Source organism: Strigops habroptila, chromosome Z (genome assembly GCF_004027225.2).
Source record: "Strigops habroptila isolate Jane chromosome Z, bStrHab1.2.pri, whole genome shotgun sequence".
Taxonomy (NCBI): domain Eukaryota; kingdom Metazoa; phylum Chordata; class Aves; order Psittaciformes; family Psittacidae; genus Strigops; species Strigops habroptila.
In genome coordinates this window covers 23,517,353-23,542,153 of record NC_044302.2, presented here as the reverse complement: position 1 = coordinate 23,542,153, position 24,801 = coordinate 23,517,353, and the positions used below count along the sequence as shown (strand labels likewise).

General features: G+C 43.7%; 1 long non-coding RNA gene across 1 annotated transcript; it reads left to right on the top strand.

The window, feature by feature from the left end:
- The first annotated feature begins 1,701 nt into the window (after window positions 1-1,701).
- Window positions 1,702-23,511, top strand: LOC115600848. Its single transcript, XR_003989185.1, has 3 exons — window positions 1,702-1,775; window positions 19,577-19,581; window positions 23,499-23,511. It is a non-coding gene; the product is annotated as an uncharacterized LOC115600848 (long non-coding RNA).
- Window positions 23,512-24,801: the final 1,290 nt, after the last annotated feature.

Sequence of the window (24,801 nt, the reverse complement as noted above, 5' to 3'; positions counted from 1 at the left end):
CTGTCAGGGGCTGAATGCTTTTGAAAAACAAAACTTCAGGTTGTAAGGTATAAAACCAACCGATTATTCAGGTTTCAATATGATTTTACTGATTCTACTGTTTAAAAGGTACAATTTGGGAATGTTAAAAAACCATTCAAATGGGAATTTGTGTCATATGTAGCTTTAATTTTCCAAGTCAGAGCACCACATTTTAAAATGAGAGTAGTTGGAAATGCAGTTTGATGTCTAAAGTGGATGTGGTAGCTGCTGTAGTTTAATTGCTTAAATACTAAAAAGGGCTGTGCTGCTTATATTTAATTTGGCGGTGGACCAAAGAACAGTCTTGAAACCCACTCTTTTTTGGTAAGACTGTTTCTTTTTCTGCAGGAGCCAAAACTGCGAAGTAATTGAAGGATAGTATAAAAGGAGCCATATGTGTAGGCAATCACGGAGAACGTGGGAAACACCTGTTTTTCCATCAATTACTGCCTGCAAACTAGTGGGGCATGTTTATTTTGGAGGCATTACATTTGCCTGGGTAATAGCACATGACACATTTTCAGTATTACGGCAGACGAGCACTGAGAACAGCTAATCATATCTGTATAAATGAAATACAAACATGTCCTCCCAGCCATACGTGTGCTTAAATAAGGGCCTAATGACACCAGCCATTGCCCGCGCACACTCTCGGGTGAGCAGAAAGCAGTTGGTGAACAACCGTCCATTTGTAGCAACCTGGCTAATTCTGTTTACTCTATGGCTGAAGCTAATTCAAGCAAAAAGCCTGGAAAACGTGCTGCCAGGATTGTTGGAGAGGCAGAAAAGCCCAGAAAAAACAGCAATAATGCCATTATTTGGAAGAGACAAAGTCCATCCCCCAAAGTATTTTACTGCTGGCATTAGAAAGAGGCACAGTTGCAAGTTCATATCCTGTTTGTTCATAATCCAGATAACAGAGGTGATCAAAGAAAGGAAATATTTTAGGGGAATGTTTTATGATCTTCAACTACATAGATATAACCCCCAACATTTATAAATTCTACATCTTTGAGTTATACTTTTAATAATATTTTACTTACAGTAAAGGACTTTATTGTCCTGTCTTGCAAGCTTTTCCCTAAGGGAGGACCAATAAAGGCATAAATCGTTGATGTATTTTAATAACAGCACAACTAGCGTTGATGAAAACACTTCTGAGAAAATTACTATTTTCATTACATGTTCAATTTAAAGGGAGTGGTTTTGTAGAAGTCTTTTTAGAAGGCTAAGTACATTGATAAATTATTTTTAAATGGCTCTTATACAGTGTTCTTCCTCTTCATGTTCCATTTCAAGTGTGATGAAAAAGAGAAAAGACCGGAAAGTACAGAGAGCATGAATATATGAGAGTAAAAATACATGGGCAAGCAGATTAAACCCCACTCAGATCTATATAAAAAGCTATGTAAAAGAATTCTCCCTTTCTTTTTTTTTTTTTTTTTGTACTCATGAGTAGGTAACATAAAGTGACAATAAATGATGATTTTAGGTTAAAATTTCTTGTGTGAGGAAAGGGTAGTCTCACTGAAGAAAACTGGGAGAAACTAAGTTAAAGTGCTTCCTACCAAAGTCAGCATCAGTTCCATAATGTACACATGTAAGCAAAAAGAATCATAGAGTAGAATAATGGAATAGTTTCAGTTGGAAAAAACCTTCAAGCTCATCAAGTCCAACCATTAACTGCCAAGGCCACCACTAAAACATGTCTCTAAGTGCCACGTCTACAGGTCTTTTAAATGCCTCCAGGGATGGTGACTTTACCACTTCCCTGGGGAGCCTGTTCTGGTGCTTGACAATCCTTTCAGTGGCAAGTAATGGCTGACAGTAGGTTGTCAGACTGTTGCAGAAGACAGCAGTGGCTGTGTCCTTCAAGTCCCTTTTGGTAGTGACCCCAAGCACAGGTGAGCTAAGTGAAAGCATGTTGTGTTTACCTCCATCTTCCCAGGGTATTTCTTTATGGTCCACCTGAATGGGTGGGATGGCACCGACTGCACATCCCACATCAGTGTCCAAGGTCACCTCGCCAGGAGATGCACCTACCCTCTGTAAAACTTGCCTGAAATCAGGCTGATTTATTCAAACAGGGGAAAATTTCTCTCATCATTGTTTCATCTTAAAACATCTACCTGTGGCTTGCATTGGGTCAATGAAGAATAAATTTAAGTCATTCTTAAACTGAAATTAAAACATCCCCATGTTGGTTTGACCAATACAGCCAAAGCAGCATTAGGCTGTGGATAGGCAAGGCTTTGCCTAATGCTCTGCTCCTCGGGGCAGTATTTCTGGTGTCTCTGCTATACATCCTGTGCTGTTGAGTGACACTCCTTGTGCTCTTCGGGGCTTTTGGGGGCTACCTGTGTAATTTCATCGAATAACTGAAGTGCAGATTTATATCAAGTGATTAAAATGCAGCTTGAAAGATGCAAATGTTTGAGCTGCTGAAGCATCACTGAGTTGGCAAAGAGTTTATAAACATTCTTCAGGTGGTGAAGGTTCAGCTGTGATAAAGCAATGGCATTTCAAAGGACATAACTCACCCTTGGCCAAAGCTGCTGTTCAAATACAGAGCCAGCCCTTCTGTGCATGCCTCTCTTGCATGCTCCTGAAAGAATTTTTACCAGTGCTGAGCAGTGTGGTAGCCAAAGCAAATGCAACTTTTAGAGACAGGATATGCATTTTAGAAAATGATTTAAAGATGCGGTAGTAAAATCAGAGGCTTTCCACAGCAGATTTGCATAGGCGTACACCCACCCCACATCTAACATGGTCCAATGGCAGGTCTGTGTCCCTACCTCTGTGTTGCATGGGACCACACTGTCTGCTTGCCAGAGAATTTTCTGGATCCCAGAAGCAAACGTCGAGTAACATGTTTCTATTATCTCATATACATACTCAGCCCACTAAAGATGCCTGAGTCTTGATGTGCTATGTTCTACATCTGTCATATTGATGAATTATTTCTCCAGAGGATTTTTAGCGGAGTTTTCAAAAACTGTCTGCACTTGAGGAAATAGAATTTGAAAATAAGGAAATCCAGATGTCACCCTAATTAAAAGTATTAAGGGTACAAAGTTATTAAATATCTTCTTATGTTTGGTGAGTTGACCTTGACTGGCTTCCAGGCACCCACTCACAAGCTCTCTCACTCATCCTCCTCGACAGGGAGTGGGGGAGAAATATGCTGCAATAGCTTGTGGGTTGAAATAAGGACAAGATCACTTGCCAATTACTGTTGCTGGCAAAACAGACATGACTTTTTACAAGGACATGAAGGGACAGAACAAGGGGGAATGGCTTTAGGCTGACACAGCAGAGATTAAGATGAGAGCTTAAGCAGAAGTTCTTTCCTGTGAAGGTGGTGAGGCCCTGGCACAGGTTGGCCAGAGAAGCTGTGGCTGCTGCATCTCTGGCAGTGCTCAAGGCCAGGTTGGATGGCATTTGGAGCAACCTGGTCTAGTGGAAGGTGTCCCTGCCCATGAAAGGGGTTTGGAACTGGAAGAGCTTTAAGGTCCTTTCCAACCCAAACAATTCTATGATTCTATGACTTGGAAATATTTAATTTAATTTAACTAATTGAATTTAATTTGAAATAAATTATTGCTGATTCAAAATAGAGTAGGACGTTGAGAAGCAAAGAGAAGAAGACACCTCCTCCCCCCTTCATGGGCTTAAACCCATGACCATGATTAAGTGTCCTGCACCATACCAGCGGAGCTGTCATGGCGCTGCTGACTTCAGGGAGGCTCAGACCTCCTACCACTCCTCTGGGGCTTGGCCAGTGCCTATTGTGCCTCCATTCAGCACCATTGGAGGAGCATGGTTGAGACAAGGACACACACCTCCTCTGAGGGTGCCATGGAGGAAATAGCAACCCAACCTCCAACTAGTGCCATCACCCAGTTGTCAAAGAGACACGCTGGGCAAGGACATGAATGGATCCATACCACCTATTAGTAAGGAAGAGGTGACCCCTTCTGAGCAGCCGTCTTTCCCATCAGTCTGTGTTTGTGGGTTGCCAGCTTAGAGGTGGCTTCACCATCTCACTTCCTCACGTCCTCTCCCTGGTCAGCAGAAAGAACCAGAGGATGGCACCAGGGTGGACATGGGTCTCCCTTCCCCTCTAGTTAGGAGGAGGAAGGGATCTTTATCTCATGGATCTGAGATGAAGACAGCAACTGGGAGAGGTAGCGGACAAAACTTGGACTGAACATCACCAAAAAAGGGAATAATTGTGGGGAATTTTTTATTGTAATGTTGTGAGGGGCCAAGCAGTGGAGTTTTAATGTGTGAGTAAATTGTCCACCTTTTCGGTGCTCTGATGATGTATTTGGATTTTGATACAGGGAATGTTTTGGTGTGGGGAAGGGTGCCTATGCAGGAGCTGGTTCTCAATCAGGATCTGTGACCCATGCAGAGGACCCATACTGGCATGGGTTTTTCCTAATGAACTGCAGACCAGGGAAGAGACCCATGCTGGCACAGGATAAAAGCATGAGGAAGAATGTCAGCAAGTTCTGAACTGACCACAATCTCCATTCTTTATCCCCTTGTACTGCTTGGGTGGGAGGAGTCAGCAATGAAGGAGTGAAGTTGAGCCCAGGACAAAGGGGAGAGCTGTTTTTAGCTTTTGTCTTTGTTTTTAACCATTATCCATTATAGTTGGCAGTGTTAAATTAATTTTCACAAAGTCATGTCTGTTTTGCTTGTGATGGTAACTGGTAAGTGATATCCTGTCTTTATATCAACCCATGAGCCTTTCCATCTCATTTCTCCCTTGCCCCATTGAGGAAGCGGAGTGAGAGAACAGCTGGGTTGACATCTGGCAGTCAACCGAGGTCAACCCACCACAGTCCTTGTTGGTGCCAGCACTGGGTCTGGCTGGAGTGGAGGTCACTTACCTCATAGCAGCCTGTAGGATGCTGTGCTTCATGTTTGTGGCTAAACCAGTGTTGGTAACACACCCATGTTTTGGCTATTGCTGGTCAGTGCTGACACGGCATCAGGGCTGAGGGTGGGATGGAGGTTGTGAGGGGGACATGGAAATGTTACAGCTGACCAAAGGGATATCCTATGCCATATGACATCATACAGAGCAATAAAAGCTCAGAGAAGGGAGGAAGATGCAGGAACGTTAGTGATTATGGCGTTTGTCATCGCAAGTAGCAATTAATCGAGCTGAGGCTGTGCTTCCCAGGAAGCAGCTGGACATCTGCCTGCCAATGGGACACGGTGAATGAATTCTTTATTTTGCTTTGCTTATGTGCACAGCTTTTGCTTTCCTTGTTAAACTCCATTATTTCAACACACGAGTCTTTTTGCCTTCCTTTGATTTTTTTCTCCCCATCTCCCAGGAAAGGGGAGTGAATGAAAAGCTGGGTGGATGCTTGGCTACTAGCAGGGGTCAGCCCACTTCCATATGCCATTAACATATATAAAGGATCACAAAGGTATTGTACATGTTCAGACTTAAGGCTTTTAACATTTGCAGTTAAAGGCACAGAAGCCAAGAAGAGATACAAGACCCTTTCTTCGCCTTTATTCTCAGCGTTGCCTGCTGGCCTGTGAGGGAGCTGAATCCTGCAAGCACTTCAGAGCCAGTAGTCATCCATAAAGCAATAAGCTGGGCTGGTGGGACACCAAGGGAGATGCTGCATTCTTTAAACAGGCAGGAAAACTACCCATAGGCCCACACATCGGGATTACTGCACTGAGCCCAGCTATGTGACTGTGATTTTAGTATTAAATGCCATAAAGTGACTGCCAGTTATCTAAAGAACTATTTCTTTCATAATTCATAAAAATTCCAGCTTCAAATGTCACTGGATGATTTATTTTTATCCTGTATTTGGGGGAAGCAGAAAAGTATATGTCTTAATCTTCCCTAAATCACCTTTCTCATACCAAACAATCACAGACATTTCTTGCTGCTGCATACAAAAGGCATGTTGTGATTTTCCTAGCTACCGCTGCTGCGTCCAGGGAAAAGCAATCTTCCAGCCTCGCCTCTAAGAAAAGGTGGTTCAGGCAGAGCACAGTGCCGTGGGATGGGAGAGATAGGAGAGACGACCATGTGAGGCAAATGAGGCTGCTTGTGTAAGGAAAGAAAATTCAGCTCCCAACAAGCTAAACTTAATTCCAGTGACAGCTTGAAAACATGAAGCATCTTCCGGGATGATGGTGTCTAGCCATGGGCAAAAATGTGCTTTCTGGGGAGTACACTCAATCGAGTATCTTTAGAAAAGAGACATAGAAGGTTAACATAAACAAAGCAAATGCTTTTGAAACTTTGGGCCAGTCATCTCAAATAAATGTTTCTGTAGTCCTGTGACAGCTGTCAAATTGGGTGTTATTTATAGTCAGAATAGCCTTGGACAAAAGGTATGCTACCATAACATTGTGGGGAAGTTGCATGGAACTACATAAATAGAAATACTTGTTTTATCTTCAAATTTTATATAATATTTAATAAACCCTCTTCTCCAAAATATGCTATTATGAACAGCCCGCTTTCCTAACCTGCTTTCCATCAACCCATCTTCTTTGACTTCTGTCTTCTGCTGCCTGTGATATGTTTGTACAGGACTCCCTATAAAGATTTATTCAATCAAATTAAAGACAAAGCCTTTTTCAGGTATAAGCAAGTGCTTCCAGTTACTTCCCCATAGATTAAATACTTTGGCTTTGTATTTTATTGTTCAAATCTTCCAAGTTAATAACAATTCCATCTAAAATTAATACCAGCAACATTTCTAGATCAGGTTACCCTAAATAATTTTGTTGGGTGTTTGTGCAACAGCAAGAGGATATTTGCAGGTTTCTCTGTATTTTTATATAACCAACATGAAATCCTGTTGCTAAGCAGAAAGCAAAATCAATATAGAAGGCAAGCCATACCAGCTCATCTTTGAATTGCTGTAGACATTTCACTTTCTTGTAACCTCTTCTAACGGCTTTCTTCTGTAAAAATCTGAAATTACTATGTGACTAGTGTTTTGTATTTCACCATATTCTAGAATATAGCACATTAAAACTTGTGCTATTTGACTAAAAGGTATCATTTTGATTAAACTGCTAGACAGCCTCCACTATTAAATGACCACCTTGGAATAATGTGCAAAACAGGCTGAATTTTAAGTAGAGAGTCCTTCCACTATTCTATCAGTACTTGGATGGCTTTCTCTTCGTCAAATCACAGCAACTGAAACTTTTGCTGACATGCTCTACTGAAAAAATTCCTTATGTTCACTGTTGTGAGAACCACTTAAATGCTTACTCTCCATGTAAAGGAAAAAAAAAAAAGACATAAAATGTCCCCTCACTTGCATTTAATTCATTGTATTTTGTAGGGAGGCCTCAGTGAATGATTACTCTCCTGCCTCATATATGCAAGAGACTGGGAAAGCTGATGATGCTTTGTGCAGAGAAGGTGGCTCTTTCTCGGTGGCTCATCTTTTCTCCTTGTGGTGGGTCCGGCAGAGGTGCCCTGTTCAGCTCAGCTTAGCACACAGGTGGATCTGTCAATATCCCCCGTGGCTTTGGTAGTGTCTCCTTCAGTGGAAAGCTGAATTCCTTACAGGCCACTGTAGTTCTGGAACTGGGTTATTTTTGTGTATCTTTCTTTTCCTTCTCATTGCAGGCAGAGCAGTCAGTGCATGTGAACCTGTCCCCATGTCAGTGGGCTGAGATATACACCCCTGGTTCCCATGGTGGGTTTGGAGGTCTTGTAACATTTATGCATTTCTCAGCAATTTGACTGCTGCCCAAGTGCAGTTCAGGAGCAGGAACCAAACAGGCAAATTCACCCAGTGCTCAGAAGCCCTGATGAGAAGGTGTGCATCAGCCACTTATGGTTGTGGACAGGGATGCTCAGGTGGTACTGGCTGTGTCACATCCACCTGCCTGGGTCATCCTTGCCCACAACTCTCTGCACCACAGCCTGTGCTGTAGGCTTGTCTTAAATGACGTGCCAGAATTCATGCCTTGATGGCCAACTGCATGGCCCAGCGTGGCCAACAGCATGACCAGAATGCTTAACGACATCCAATGCCTGGGCTGGTGCCTGTGTGGTTGTGTTGCTCACTCTTGGTCACACCAAGGAGACACAATGGAGTAATGGTCATGACTACCTGGCGCGTACGTTCAAACTCAGAGCTGCAGGACACTGTGCTCTTGTACTTGTGTACTTTGAAGTTGTGTGAAGCTCTGGACTAACTCAACCAAACAGAAACAGCCCCTGTCTACCCTCTCCCTAGGACAACCATTCTGCTAAGTCTTTTCTGCACTGCTGGCTGCGAATCTTGCAAAAATCAACTGCTTCACTTCCTTTAAGCTGGAAATTCCTCCTGGCACTTGGGAAAAGAAAAAGAAAATACAAAAATACTCCATCCTGAATAGTCAGGACAGAAATAAATATCTTGTGATTGAGCAGATATAGCACAGCTTTTGCTGGATTAAAAGGATGATTAATTCATACACTTTACGCATATAAGAGTTATTTTGGAAAGAGCGTGAGCAATATATGCCTGGAAATTCCCAATTAGATTCAAGAGCATGTTGGAGTGAGTAAGCTCACGCCCACTGAAGCAGATGTTTGTTTGCACTATCGCAGTGCTTGTATCACCTATCCAACTGACTACAGAGACAAGAGGGGGTGGTGAAAAGATGCTGCCGAGTTCAAAGTGACCATGTAATTCCTTTTATTTCCACCCTTCCCTCGCCTTCCCTTGCCTTCCCTTGCTTTCCCTTGCCTTGCCTTGCCTTGCCTTGCCTTCCCTTGCCTTCCCATCCCTTGTCTTCCCTTCCCTTCCCTTGCCTTCCCTTCCCTTGCCTTCCCTTGCCTTGCCTCCCCTTGCCTTGCCTCCCTTTGCCTTGCCTTCCCTTGCCTTGCCTCCCCTTGCCTTGCCTCCCCTTCCCTCCCCTTCCCTCCCCTTTCCTCTCATTCCCTCCCCTTCCCTCCCCTTTCCTCCCCTTCCCTTCCTCCTTTAACTGATAAACTTTATGAGATTTTGTATCAGAATCTTGGTATTTTATCATGTTGCTTCCTTCAACAAAATCCATCCTGCTTCCAGAGTAATAAATGTTTCCAGACAGGCCGTTTAGGATGTCCTTTACCTGTGACATGCTCATCAGGCACTCGTGTGCCCAAACCATGGTTGCAGAGGTTGGTACCATGTCCTGTCTGTCTGTCTGGGTGCCTCATTGGCTGCAGATACAGAGCAGGTAATGGTCTTCAGAAAGGCAGGGGTGGGAGAGGTTTTCAGTCTCTGAGTATCCCAGGGTATTTTTTAAGTTGGGTGGGGTTTTTTTGGTGGTTTGTTGTTTTTTTTTTTAAAAATGTGCTCTGACACTCTCATATAATTTCCTTTGGGAGAATGGTAAGTTAAGACATCTAGCTTTAATACAGCATGATTCATCAGCTTATGCTTTACAGAGAGGAACAGAATTGTTATTTCTTTTTTATGCAGAGGGAAACTGGAGGAAGAAGGAGATGCAGTGACTTACCAAGGACCATGCAGCCAGGCAGACAAAATCTAGGCATCTCAAGTGCCAGGCTAGTGCTCTATGCAGACAGTGAGTTAACATAAAAGATCCAGAGTGCTTTTCATTCCTCATATTCATTGAAAGTCAGTTTTCAAGCTCTGAAATAGCTTCCTTACAAGTTCCACCCCCCTGCCACAGGCAGGGACACCTTCCACTAGATCAGGTTGCTGAAAGTAACTACTTCATTAATACCTACTGAAAGTGTTAAGAGAAGATTTAATTTGCAGAAAGATACAAAATTTGTTATGACATACAGAAAGCTTCTCTATAACCTGAGATTGTTCTTACACCATGTCTTCAGCATAAATTGTGTTGATGCCATTGCATTTACACTGAGCTTTACTGATGATGGTGGTGAGTAAAGGATGGGGACCTCACACATCTTTGTAAGTTCCCTCCCCACCACTGTTCCTACAGGCAGAGTGGTAGAGGAGGGGGGATGATAACATGTTGTAAGGCTGTTAATATAGCTTACTGCCACAGCTCCTTTCCAAGGGAGAACAAGTCAGAGATCTGAGTTAGCTCATGTTTGAGATGATTACCATGATCTCCCAGGTCACTTGAACACCCTCTTCCCTGTGCCACAGAGAACAGGCGTATGTGGGAACCACACACATTAACTGGCTGGTGACATGCATACAGTATGGATGTGGGGATCCATCTGCTGAACATAAATCAGGTTTTGATTATTATTTAGGTACATCTGCATCCTAATTTCTACCGTACCTTAAAAATCTTCTATAAGAGGAGGAGGTAACATGCTGTAGATGTCAAGTTCTGTCTCTGTCTATGATCATGTAGATATCATTCTGAGGAAGAAGGATTTCATTTACCCACCCAAATGTGTATGTCTCTTAAACACACGAAAGCAGATGTTTAAAAATGGGAAAATTGATGGCTGTGTCACCTCAACAGCAATCCCGCCCGATTTTTAATGGGGTGGCCCCAGACGCTGCCCATGTGGGGGATTCTGCACCCCACAGAGAGGACAGAAACCCCCTTCCCCATGCCCCAGGGGCACATCAGTGAGGTCCCTCCCGGTTCCCTGAGTACAACAAGGGGCCAAGACAGTGCCTGGGTAGGGGTGTCTGCTTCAGGCAGCAGCCTTATTGAGAGCCTGCTTTCTCTCTGCTGCACTCTTCCAGCATAAAGAGGTGCTTAATCCTGGTTTTTGGTTGGGTTTTTTCCAAAGGACCCAACACAACAGTATTAATAAAGGCTGGAGAACACGGCACAAGCAGGAAGGAAGAAAAAGAAATTGCATGTGGAAAAGCAGAAGCTCTGAAGGCAAATTCTTCATGTCCAAGCATTTGTTGGCTGCTTGTTTTGAGTGTTTCAATTTAATCAATATACAAAAGGCAGTGGCCTGATTCCTTCCAATTGGAGCTCTGTGGAGATCAAAGAAAGTGCCACAGCTGCTGCAGCACTGTGCTGCTAAGATGCTCTCACAATGTTCTGGTCTGAATCTATTTTTAGAGATGGAAACCTTTGCTTTCCTATGATACTCAACGTTGCTGCACCAGGAAGGTTGTCAGAAGGAATTCAGCTTTTGTGCTCCTTTTGCCTGTGACCTTAACATCTACAGTTCTGAGCTATGCTCAACATTTCCAGGAGAACCTTCTTCTCCAGATTGTTTTGATTTTTTTTAAGCATTGACGCCACTCATAAAATTTTGGAAAAATAAGATAATTAGTGCTGCTTGTAAGTAACTTTTAGGGAAATGTCAGCTGCTCTGCATTCAGCATTCATATGCTGAAGCAGTATTCTTCAAATGCTTGAAATTTTCATCTCCAGCTTCCTGTGGATGAACAGGTCATATCCAAGCTGTGTAACGACTGAAGTGGCATCAGAAAATTATAGATACCAGCAACCTGCAGACTATGTTAAATATGGAAGACTAAAATTAGCACTGAAGGAAATAAGGAAGGTGAAGTGAGATTTTTGGTAAGAGCTTTGTGCTAGTGGAGGATGCCTTCTACCACTAACTTTGTAATGACAGGACAAAGGGTGATGGTTCAAACTTAAACAGTAGAAGTTCAGGTTAGAGATAAGGAAGAAGTTCTTTACTGTGAGGGTGATGAGGCACTGGAAGAGGTTGCCCAAAGAGATGGTAAATGCTCCATCCCTGGCAATGTTCAGGACAAGGCTCAGGACAGAGCCTTGGGTGACATGGTCTAGTGTGAGGTGCCCCTGCCTATGGCAGGGGGTTGGAACTAGATAATCTTAAGGTCCTTTCCAACCCAAACCATTCTGTGATTCTATGATTCTATGATTTTGGGAAGAGTTTATTTACCAGAAATTGTGGTAATAGCCCTGGTCTCAGTTGCTGTCTGCCATGGCTAAATGGTGAACATGTGTGCACCTCCCCTGTGTGAGCACTGGGTGAGAAGCACCTCTGAACCCTTTTCCATCCCAAACTGGTTGACCACTTTTTGAGAGGAAAGGTGCAGGTGAAGGAAGCAAGCCAGGGAATGGCAACCATCCATATGGTGTGGGGTAACTGCCAGCACCTCCACCACTCCATGAGCAACTCCTCTGGGACCCTGCCCTAGGAGAGCAGCTGCCTGATGGACCATAAGCTTCCACTGCAGAATTCGTAAATACTGTCTCATCCTTCTCAAACATTGCAGTTAGCCCCGTGCTCCTCCTTGAATCCCTGAAAATGATAAAAGCTGTTAAAAAGTATGTTTCCAACATGGAGGTAAAGAGAAAAATAACAGTTTATTGCTAAGCAAGGTGCCAGGTTAATAATACTGACTTATTTTTCTCAGCGAGCCCTGATTTCATTGAAATCAGTTGTGAGCTCAAAGGAGGAAAAGATTTCTGTCTATATATTGAGTTTTCTAAATAACACAGCTGGTCCATTTCAAACAGACTACCTTTCCCCCACCCTCTGCGAGCTCCCCCTGAGAGAAGCACCAGCTTGTTCTTATGAAGAAGCATTTCTCTTAATCTCTGTAGTGCCTCTCATCCTAATTGCAGCTATCTGGTTTCAACTGTCTGATTGTTTTACCAATTAGAAATCAGCCCCGGGGTTTTATTCCTGTCCTCCTTGCTCCCCGGCAGGAGCTGGATGCTTGCAATCACCATGGCTTGAACTTTGTTCCCTTGTTCCCTGTCTCCTGAGCTGGCAAGCTGGTTCAGAGGGTCTGATGGACGCAGAAGATATTCTTTGTGCAAGGTTCCTATCAGCAAACCCAAGACACAACCAGCAGACACCCGCCTGCCACTGGTACAGCTGACAGGGTATGGCATAATAACTGCTCAGTGTTACAGTGCTCTCTGGCTTTCTAATTCAAAAAAAAAAAGAAAAGAAAAGAAAAGAAGGGAAGCTTTCTGCATACTAAACACCCTTCATTTCTGAGTATGAATGCCAACACATTCCTAGCTGTTCCCTGGGGATTGGGAGCAGAAGTGTCACCCATAGGCCTCACCCAAGAGAGCTGCTGGTACCCACAGCGAGAGACTTCCCTAAGCAAGAACATCAGTTTGCACCCTCGGAGGGGGCTGAGCCCTGGTGTAAATCCAAAGGGAGTGATCCCAGAATGAAAGTGGAGAGAGAGTAAGCTAACATAAAGATCAAAGCTCTCATAAGTGGTGTGTCGGCCTGGTTCTTGTACTCTCTTCTAGTCTCCGTTCATTCTGTATATTTGCTTCTGATTTACAGTGGTGCAAGGAGCCCTGGGCACTCTTAAGTTAATGGAAATGCCACTGGTAATTGTTAACAGAATTGGATATGAGTGACAGAGATTCACACCATCTTCAGGGGCTGAAAAAATCTTGAACATTCTAGCTCCACGGACTGGTGGGACAGGGCACACTTCTTCGAGCCTTAGGTTTATACACCCATTTTAGTCCAGAGCTGCCTTTTCTTTTCTTCCCATATTTCCCCATGGATTCTCACTTGCCAAGCAAGTTGTCTTATTGCAAGTCTGGGTAGACTACTAAAAAAAACAAACCACAAAACAACCACAAAACCAGAGCAATTTATTTGAAACGTACACACAAGTGCAAGATTTACATATAACTCCAACTGCCAAGAAAAATTAAAACCCGGCATTTAGAATTGGCCCTTTTCATTGATGAGAGCATGATGCTTAGTATTCAGGATGCCACATCTGAATACATTGAGTAAATTATATGTGCCAAACTATTCATGCATCGCCTGACTACAAGATTTACTCACACAATCAGCCACAGAAGCGACATAATAAGAAAACGTCAGCATATTTCCAGAATACAGATATCCTAGCTGGGGAGCAAGCCTGACAAGAGGGTTTGTGCTCCAGGAGAGCAGGGATGCACTTCTCCTCTAGGTGCTCGATGAGACCCCAAAATCTGGAGCCCAAGACAGCTCTGGTACATCCTGCCTGTATGACTGAGGCAACCCAGCTCTCTGCATTCAGAAATACCACTTTTTCTGTTCTCCCATCCCTCTTTTCCTGCTCCAGATGATAAACTTGGAACTGTCGGGGAGGTCTGAGTGTTTGTATAGTTTCCCACAGGGCTGATACAGGTAAGCTGGGCAGGTTGGATGTCTGTAAAACACCCCATTGGTGCAATTCACATCCACCATTATGCAAAAAAAATACTCCATGCAGTAGCTACCAAAGGAAGGTAAAAAAGAGCAGTGTTTTCAAGTAGCTTCCATACACACAAAAAACAAACAAGCAAACAGAAAACCAGCAAAACCTTCCCTGAAAGTTTCAGCGGCATTTATGGTTGGAGCTTGTGCTCTGCTATGAAGTGGTTTTCAAGGTTGCATGCTTGCAAGAGCACCTGCAGATTTGCTGTCTTGGGTAAGTATCTGACACAAGTGACCCGAAACAGAGATTGAGGTTTGCTTTGAAGTGGCGAGTCTCTTTAAACTGAAATCAAACTGGATGAGGAACTGAATCACTTTCTGCTGTATTTCGTGGTGGTGATGACCTAAGCCAGCCTCTACGTGCACATTGCCTACAGAGGTGTGATGTGGGAGGCGTGGGTTTATCAGAAACTCTGCAGGGATGGAAGCTCTGTTTTCATACTAACCCCTTTTCCACATACTCTGACAAATAACATTTTGCCGTCTGTACCACTGCACCTGTGTGTGGCTTTGGAGAATGCTCAAAACATGGACATGAAGATAAACCAAGTGGGACTGGAGTAGCCTGGCCATGTGGATGCCTGCATCCACCATTTGAGCTTATTGCCTTCTGCCACCCACCCAGCCAGCACCAGGGAGCCCGAGAAGAGCCCACCATCAGCGGGCAGATGGGAGATGGATGCTGACAAGATCAAAAGAGCAATCAGACAGGATATTCAAGTGTACTATGGTTCACAGGGAAGGTCCAGGCAGAGGCGGCTGGTCAGGACCAAGGGTGTGTGAAGCAACACAACTTTGCAGTAAGAAGTGGCACTTTTGAGAGGACTCCAAAGGAAAGTGCTGGGTTGCATGTCCTTTGTGTGGTGTGGCCAGCAGCATCCAGGAAGCACTTCCTCACCCATATGAAAAACATACTAAGGATGGTGGGAAAGAGCTGGTGAAGGTGGCATGGAAATGGGGATTAAGACCCTTGGGGAGAGCAGAGCTGGGTTTGTATTACAGATGATGGCAAGTCTGCATCTTGTTTTACCCTCAGGCAAGTGAAACTACAGAGCATTCAGTCTGGTCTCAGATAACAGAGAGGAAGAATAAGAATCTTATTTCTATACCTGCACTTGACATACACTGCATATCACACTTTCTACATTTATTGAAGCATGATTTTGGTGAAATTTGCTGCCCTGCAGGGAAGCAAAGACTAAAGTTCAGATCATTAATCCTTAATACTGAGTAGATGCAGCTTGTTAGTTTGCATTTTACCATGTAATTATCACTGCTGTGAAACATTTTCAGAAATGCTGGGCTGCAATTCTTCCGCATATCCAACCCAGAAAGTCTACGAGAGGGTGTCTAGAAGAGACAGAGGCCACTAGTGTGACACTGGGAGCAATTCTCTCTGGTTTGCAGGGCAAAAGCTCACCCAGAGGCATCTCCTTCAGAAGCCTCCCTCATGTCTGTGTCTAGAAGGGTGAAGACACACTGTCAGCAGCTCTGAAAACCAACAGCAGATTGGGGCAATTAATTTGACTTTAAATATAATGTGTTAAAGGATTTCGTAAGTAGTTTACAATCTTAAATCTGACCCAAATGAAGGCCCTGTTGATCCCTTTGGGATCCTCAACCACCACCTCCCTTTGCTGGGTCCATGACTGTAGGACCCGGGTTTAACTCTGCTGATCTTTTTCTACAGGCTCATTTGCTCATGAATTTATCACACCCACCCTGGGAACTCTCGTGAAGTACATGACACTTACTGTAGTGTATGCGGGCTAGCCTTCCCCCCCTTCATCTTCTTAATTGCTGCATTTAAATCAGTAATTCAGTTTAGAGTTAAAATGCTTTGTGCACATATTTATTAAAATCTGTGTCTTGAAAGACAGTGACAGTTCCAATCCAGAGGATGGATCCCCCCATGAACAGACACATTCCAGGCAGCTGTCTGCTGATGGAAGTGTGAAGATGTGTTCACACTTGTTTGAAAGTGACAGCCACCTGGCTGAGCGGGTGAACAGCCCTTGTGCCATTAATTGATCACCACCCGAGATTGTCTTTAGCCACAAAGGTCTTTGTTAAATTACCTCAGGGCTCTGCAGGAGATCCGTGGCCATGTTCTAAAAAATTGGTCTCTGCTCAGTTCCCAGACAGAAACCCTGAAGAGAGCTATGCTGGTGCAGGAACACAGGACCAGTGCTGGAGTAGTCAACTGGTGGGTACAGGGGAGGGGAGGGAAGGTGGCTGGCCAGAGTTACAGACAGTTGGGAAAAGAGATAGCACATGTGATAGGGGTGCAGAGGGTTGCAGGGATGGGCGCCAAACCTGGCACAACCACCAGTTCAGGCAACTCAGACCATGAGTGGCATGACCTGGCTTCAGTGTGTGCTTCAGCCCAGAACTCCCCCATGTGCTGGGCTGGACCCCCAGAGCGTGAGCAGCAGGTCGAGGGAGGGGATTCTCCCGCACTGCTGCACTCTAGGGAGACCCCCCCCCTGCAGTCCTGCCTCCAGCTCTGGGGCAACAGCACAAGAGGGACGTGGAGCTGTTGGAGCAAGTCCAGAGGAGGCTATGGAGATGCTGCGAAGGCTGGAGCAGCTCTGCTCTGGAGACAGGCTGAGAGAGCTGGGTTTGTTCAGCCTGCAGAAGAGAAGGCTCCGGGGAGACCTTAGGGCAGCTCCAGTGCCTAAAGAGGCTACAGGAAACCTGGAAAGGGGCTTTGGACAAAGGCCTGTAGGGACAGGACAAGGGGGAATGGCTTTAACCTGACAGAGGGGAGATTGAGATGAGCTCTTAGGCAGAAATTCTTCCCTGTGAGGGTGCTGAGGCCCTGGCACAGGTTGCCCAGAGAAGCTGTGGCTGCCCCATCCCTAAAAACCAGTCTAAGATTCTATGATTCAGTAACAAGTCAAGTCATTAGCACCCTGAAAGTTGGTTGTGCTACCAACAAGTAAACTTGAAAAAGCCATGACATGAAAAAAATGTGGATTTGGTCAGCTCTTGTGAACCACACAGAGGCTGTGGGACACCATCATGCTGGAGCGGGAAATTACCCTCCTGCCATTTATTCAGGGCATCCTCAGTTTCTTTCAAAAGCTGTGTTAGCGGCATGCTGTCTGTAAGCGCAGACTCGCTGATGGCTGTGATGAACAGGCATCACATTGCACTCATCCCTTCTTTCAGCACTTCTTCTACTACAGAGCATGTATACAAAACTGCACTTAGTTAATAGGAAATGTAATAAAAAGAGGATGAAAATAATCTCTTTTGAAGAGATCTATCTGCTTGCCCTGCTTTGTGAAATGAAAACATCAAAGAAAGAAATCTTCTGCTGAATGACTCAGGGCAATCTGTCAGCATGTCTGTCTATCTCTGCCAGCTGCGCTCATACCAGCCCTCTCACAAAGGCTACCTGCTGCTGTGTGATGTTCTGGCAAGCTTACTGGTCACCATCGTGATATAATCTCCTTCCACAGCAATATAATTATCACAGTGAAAGAACTGACCTTTCTCAAGATTTTCTTTTTTCACCATGCTAAAAATATCCTGTCAATCATATCCTTGATGCACACAGCACTCTAATATCCTGTTGTAAGGAAATATGCATTTACAAGGATAATTTCACAGAGAATGAGGAAAAAAAAGGTTTTAAATGTCCTTTAAAATAGGTCGTGTCATTTGGAATGAAAAATTATTGCCAAACTCCTAGATAAATAAAGGAGCATAGAGAACAGTACACCATGCCTCTCACAGAGCATTTTGTAGTAATTGCTGTTACTAGTAATGGAAATTACAAGATATTTTACAAAAGAACTGTATGTTTTTGTCCATCATTCATCGATAAAGAGGCAGAGAAAATTGCACTGGTTTGCCAAAGCCCACCCCTGAAGCTGTCCATCTCGCACATTCTGCCCACCAGGACACACCTGAAATCTGCTTCTTCATCATTTATTAATGTCATCTTTGCCTGGACTGCAAAGGCTGATGCTGTACAGCCTGCTTGGCGTCTTTGCAGAGCTGCTATAACACTCAGCACAGCACTCACCAGCTTCTCGCTAAACCCAACTGCACTCCCCATTCCTCCTGGTCACCCATTCCCACAGGAAAATAAAACCCAGGGGTCTTTGGAGACCCCATGATGCTCTGAATGATGGCGGGGGGCAAAGATGACCCACCCCAGCAGCTGGAAAGGAATAGTTCTCCTGTCTTTGCCTGTGCTTCCATTCCATGCCTGAGCACAGGGAGAAGTTCAGCTCACAAGAAGGAAGAAACGAAGCTTCGTCAGTTGGTGCACGTGATTCTCTGAGGGATGATGACCTTTCCTAAAATACCTTAAAAAACAAGAGCCAAGCAATTGTTTCAAAGCAATATACAGTCCAGGCATGGGCTACCAACGTGTGACTTGTTGGCAATCATGCACTGCTTCATGACCAGTGATATTTTCTTGCTGGAAAGCTTCATCTTCAAGACTTACAAGGTAAGTGAATATTCTGTGCTTCCACATGCAGTAAAAACCTACTATCCTCTTCAGTTCATAGAGTCACAGGCTGGTTTTGATTGAAAGGGACCTTAAAACACATCTTTAAAACTAGTTCCAACCCCCTGCCATTGGCAGGAACACCTTCCACTAGACCAGGTTGCTCCAAGCCCCATCCGGCCTGGCCTTGAACACTGCCAGGAGTGGGGCAGCCACAGCTTCTCTGGGCAGTTGCCTCTTTCTACTATTCCCTTGTGGAAGAAAGAAGCAGCTGGGTGCTCTGGCTGGGCCGGGACTCACTCCTGCCCCCAGAGCAGGTAGTGGGAAGGCAATTCTGAGCTCAGAGAGCTCAAACCTTCATCCCTAAGTAAAAGCCTCTCTGGTAAACTAAATACACCTACAGATGGGTAATTTTCTATATTTTCTATAGGGTCAAAGGACATGAGAACCCAGCTCAGAGCCCCAACCCTGAAAGCCCTCCCCAGGTCAATTCCTATACTGGCATGGTGCTCTACTGAAACACATCCAGAGGTTTTTGTTCCCAGTGCCTTTGTGTTACCTGTCACCCCAATTTTACTTTCTCTTGTTTCTGTGCAGCTGTGTACTACCAGGACTCATCTGCCAAATGTTGTCTGCCGTACATCTGTAATGGATGATGCTATGTACCACTGTGAAAATATATGTTTGTGTGTGTGTGTGCATACACAGGTATGCATGTACACCCATAGAAAGTGTGGTTTGGTTTTTTTGTTATGGTTTTTTGTTAGTTTGTTTTTGGGGGGGGTTTGTTTGTTTGTGGGGTTTTTTTTTGGTTGTTTGTGGGTTTTGTTTGTTTGCTTGTTTGCTTTTGTAAGGATTTGTATATAAAGAAAGATTAAGTTAAAAAAGAAAAGAAAAAGGAAGAATAAAAAATGTTTTTCCTTGCTTGCACTATGGCTTGAACTGGCCATTATAAAAAGATTAGGTAGTGCTACTTTTAAGACACAACACACTGTTTAGAAAAGTTAGCAAGCCACAGGAACAGGGCTTGGTCTGCTTTATGGTTGAAATAAGCCCATCTTTTCTCCTCCACCCTGCTTTTGTGTTCTCTTAAATACCATGGTTCTTTCCAAGCAGTCTGAGTTAAAAAGAAAATTGAGCTTAAACACAGACTTGATCCCACAGCCAAAATACAATACACACCTGCTCTGATCCTCCTGTGGGTTGTGCCATACAGTGTCTCTGTGACTGTGACCTGGTGTGTTGACTCCCTGGGTCTCTAGTTAACAAGGTCAGTATGAGATACAGACTGAACATCATCTATAAATCCTGTGAGCATTCATCTATGAGAGCAAGAAGAGCCAGAAAGGTGCCCAGTTAGATGACGTGCATTAGAAAAGTGGCAAAATGCCAAACATAAAGGGACTAAATGGTGGGGAAAAAGAAGCAGATCCAAGCTTTCAAGGGGTAATTATAACTTTTGGTAAGTGAAAAAGAAAATATTGAATGTCAAAAGTCTGTGTCATGCTCATGTAAGTTATAGCAGTGACTCATACCAGCTTCAGCTCGGCATCATAAAACTGGCGTTGAGCACAACAGCCTTCTCGTCTGCCTGCAGCTATTTATATGCCTCCCTCCCCCCCAGCATGACTTGGGGAATAAAACAGCAGTATCTTTATATATTACCTTCTTGCTTTGGATCTTGTACAGCTTTGGAAACCTGAGTGTGTGTGAGACAGAGACAGACAGTGCTCTTTACCGAGGGACAGTAAAAGCAATTTCCATCCCTTGGACATCAGTGAAGCCACAGGCACCTGAGCAGTCAGGGAGATGTCACTGGGCTGCTTTGGGAATGCTTTCCCTTGCCAGCTTCAAGCAACACAAGATATCGGTCAAACCCTGCCTCCTTCTCAGGGTTTGCACTTTCCTGAAGCAAACAGGAGTTTAAAATCAGAGGCAAAGTTCCTGCCCGCCTGGTCCTGGTTTTAGCAATTATCTCTTGCAGTGGCACAGCCTCTTGAGGACTTACACTGATCTGCCCCCAGAGTTGCCACCCTTTTAGCTGGTAAAACAGCCCAGGCAATTGTGCTTTTATTGCTGCTCTGCTTCCCGAAGTATCACAAGAAAAGGAAATGTTTATATTTTCAAAGCATCCAAAATGGGTAGCGTTCTTTTGATTTTTTGTGGCCATTTCATCAAGGTTACATTTAGGCTGTATGTAGCAAGGTTGTACAACAGTATACAGTGAATCTTGGTGAAATTTCAGCATCAATAACAGCATTCAAACCTAAATAAGGATTTTAGCAGATATAAAACAAATGAAGGATTAATTTGCACATGAAGTGTATGCACTTCTCTTTACGCACCATCTCAGTTGTTATAGTAGCGAGAAGACACACTAGCTGCAAGTGTCAGTGGCAGGGTCATAAAATATTGTTAGTTACATGCATAAACCATAGAATCGCGGTTTTTTATGTGTTTTGGAGGGGATATGGAAGATACTATTTCTGAAGGTACTCCCTTTTTTCCTGGTTGGCTGATGCCTCCTTAGTGGCCCAGTGGGGCTATAAAGCAAAGTGAAAGGGCCTTTAAGCGAGCCAAGCTCAACAGGAATGCTTCACACCAAGAATAAGAGGCTTCCTCCATGAAGCACTGGAGCATTCGCAGGTGGGAGGTGCCATGGAGGGGCCCAGCGACAGCGTTACCAGAAGTGCCCAGCAAGGCTCTCAGGGCTGCCAGGGTGCACCCAGGGTTTCATCAGTGGGGATCAGGGACCGAGCAGCAGAGCAACCTGATGCTGGACACCAGCAGGCAGGGGGACCCTTCATTCAGGCAAGGAGATGCCTGATCTGTCAACGTAAAGCCATGAGCATGCCCTTGTTCAAGTCTCACATCGCATCAAGCAGCACACTTCAGAAGCCCAGGAGACAGGTCAACTCTTTGGCACTGACCACAGCCAGCTCCTAGTGCAGGATTAAGGATGGTAGGACCAACAAGAATTGGGAGCAACAGGGTATTTTACATGAAATTGTGGAGGCTTATTTGGTATGCAGTTCCATACAATGTAGATACTTTCAATTTAAAATTAAAATGGGAACTGATTCTGAATTTACCCTTCAATGCTTTCCTTGAGGATTGATAGTATCCTGAACGTTTGAAAGACCTGCAAAAGCAATTCATAACCATAACTGTCACCCAACAGCCATAACTTCCAGGGTATTGCTGCAACTCAAAATGCAGCCTATCTGAAAACAGAAACATATGGTTACTCAAGCAAGGCACACCTGGCCATAGTTTAATTTATTTTCTGGGCTGCGGCTCAAACTTTTGCTTGAAGGCAGAATTTGATAGGAGAGTATACATACTCTCAAAAGGTAGAGAAAATCTTCATATGTAGGAAAAGTGTCATGTAATGAGGGTAAGTCAAGGAGACTGATGTAATGATGATCAGTCATTTTTCAGCTGTCATTTGCATTGCCATTTTTTCAATAAAATCTTAATTTTGTTGCAGAGTGGAAACTTCCATGAACTATGGAAGAAGATGACTAAAATAATCTGAAAATAATTTTTGAGAATGTTGAATGAACAATTCACAAGACAGAGCATTGAGCGGGAATAGCTTGCTATCCCTGCAGTGGTGGCTGTCATCCTACAGCACTCCTTGACCTGCTGCCATCTGCAGACCCATGTTTTTAAGTAAAAAAACAAGGATACTTGCTTACTTTGACATGAATAGTTGAGTGCAGCGTTTCCCAAGCAGTTTCATGGACAGCTTAGCCATCTCTGTGTCTGGCTCAAGTGAACGTGGGCTGTAACCTTCTCACCCATTGCATGAGGACAGCATTGCATGGCATAGCATGGCATGGCAGCCCTGTTGCAGGCTTTGGTGACCTCTTAGAGGGAGCATTGCAATGCCATGTCCAAAAGGATATAAAGCCCTGTGTCCCAAAACAGGAACCCTGGAACAGTCCAGGTGACCATGAGTAAATCAGATGTGTCCATCTTTGTGGAACTGATGCTGCAGCTTGATGCCAGCTGCAGCTCAGATCCCTCCTTTGCCGCCGTGTGAGCATGCAAACATGGAGAGCTAAGGAAAGAACAGGTAAAGCCAGGCTACTTACGCCCATGAGCACAAGCCAGTCTCTGGGTGAGCTGGCTACCTTTGGGCTGGGAAGAAGCTTGTGGATAACCGGATCTCAAAGGAGCTGTAGCTGTAAAGCATTATTTCAGGTAAATGCCTTTTTACCAAGTTTTTCCTCCCTCCATAGCTGCTAGTGTACCCACTCTCATTTAACTGGCTAAGCTCAAAAGGTAAAGCTAATGCTTGGTATTATTTTAAAACCTTCCTGCAATTAACCAAATATGACAAATTTACTATAGGCCACCAAATCAATGAAAACAAATTACAGAAAAATGTGGACATAAACTGAAGTCAATGAAATTATATCAGAAGACAGGAATGGGCTGTACCTTGCACAAAATGTCTAATGAGCAATCAATTATTTTAATGTGTGATCACATTATATGTCTTATTTCCACCCATGATATCATGGTTAAAGCTCTCGAAAGCTCAAATAAATTATTCCTACTCTCTTTTACCATTATTTTACTGCTGAAGTTATTTGTGCTAGTTTAGATTTTACAAGTTGTGCTTGATTTCTCACAAATACTCTAGCTGGTTTTTTCTATCCCACAATATTTTTTAAATTAAATGTATTTCTGTTTCCTAAATGGACATGAGCACACTGTCTGTGGGTTACACTTGTGAAACCAAGTGCCTAGAAGGTAGGCAGCCTAGCACTTGAGCATGGAAGGGAGAGTCAGCTGTTAACTGTAAAGACAGCTCAAACTAATGGTGCTCTCACCTGTATGCTCATTTACCTAATGAAAATGGGACACCAGAAAGAAGTCACATGCCTTCTCAATCTTTTTCTATGTCAGAACAGAGGGGTTCAGTTGTTGCTGTAGAGAAAAAAAGTTTTAAAAATCACAAAGCGCTGTGTATAAAGCGTTGCAATAAAGAAAACTGTGCATTTTGCTGCAGAGCTTTGGCAGGAAGGTGCCAGATGCTCAGTGCACAGTGCAGCGGCACTGCTAGCCACATGCTCGAGCCAGGATGTGACCCACAAGCTCTCATGGGATCCATCCTCAGATGATTTAATCAGCACCAATAATCCTCTCCCTCTGCAACACCAGAGTTGCTTAGTCACTCATCTCTGAATAAGAAACAGGGAGTCATTTTCTGACTCTTCCCTGGTGCTTTTGTCTGCAGAGTAATTTGAATTAAATATTTATGAAGAGTTCTGCATAGTTACGAAGTTATTATAAAGTTCAAATGTATTGGAAAAAGTGTACGATATGGTGAGGGCACTCTGATGCTGTGGTTATGTAGTGTCAGGTAATCCTGTTGAAAGAGGAACAAATTTTTTTAATTCCCCATATACTAGAAGATAGCTGGTAATTCAATTAGATCGTCATTGCATTACCTAGCTGCCTAAAAATACAAAGAAAAAGACATATGTTTTCTCACATGATGTGTGATAAAGAATCCTTTTCTTATAAGCCAAAATTGTATTTGTTTTGTTGCTTTCACAGCAAGGCTGCTGATGCAGATCGCATGCCCAGGACTGTACACATGCATAGTGTGGTGATAGGGTTCCAAATAAGGCAACGAATAGCTGCTGGCAACCTTCAGACTTCAAAAGTGGACTTTTGCTTTATTTTCTTTGTAGCCCTCCTCTGTTTCTGGATTATAGTCTTTATTTGCTAAAAATGTCTTAGTACAAAGGGGTTTTGCACTTTTTGGAGACTACACCCTTCTTCGCCATTTTACATTATTGCTAGGATTATAATCTGGTATACTGTGGATTTCCAGAAACTTTGGAGAAATGCTTCATCTGTCTGACATACAGCAGCAGCTCTCTCTGCCATCATGGCTACCAGATGAACCCTGTACTTTCCTTTTAGGATTATTTGTGAGGAATGGTCTTTTTTTCTAGTAACTTTTTTATTATTTTAATACAAACTACTGAGACTTGTACTTCTTATGAGGTGCGAGAGCATTAAAGACATTCCAAAAGTGCAATTAAGTTTTTTTCAACTATTTCAAAGCTGTTCTCTCCCACACCCCCCCTCAAAAAAAAAAAAAAAGCCCTGAAGTCATTCTACTTCTTCTATTGTGCACTCTGGAGAAAAATGAAGAGTA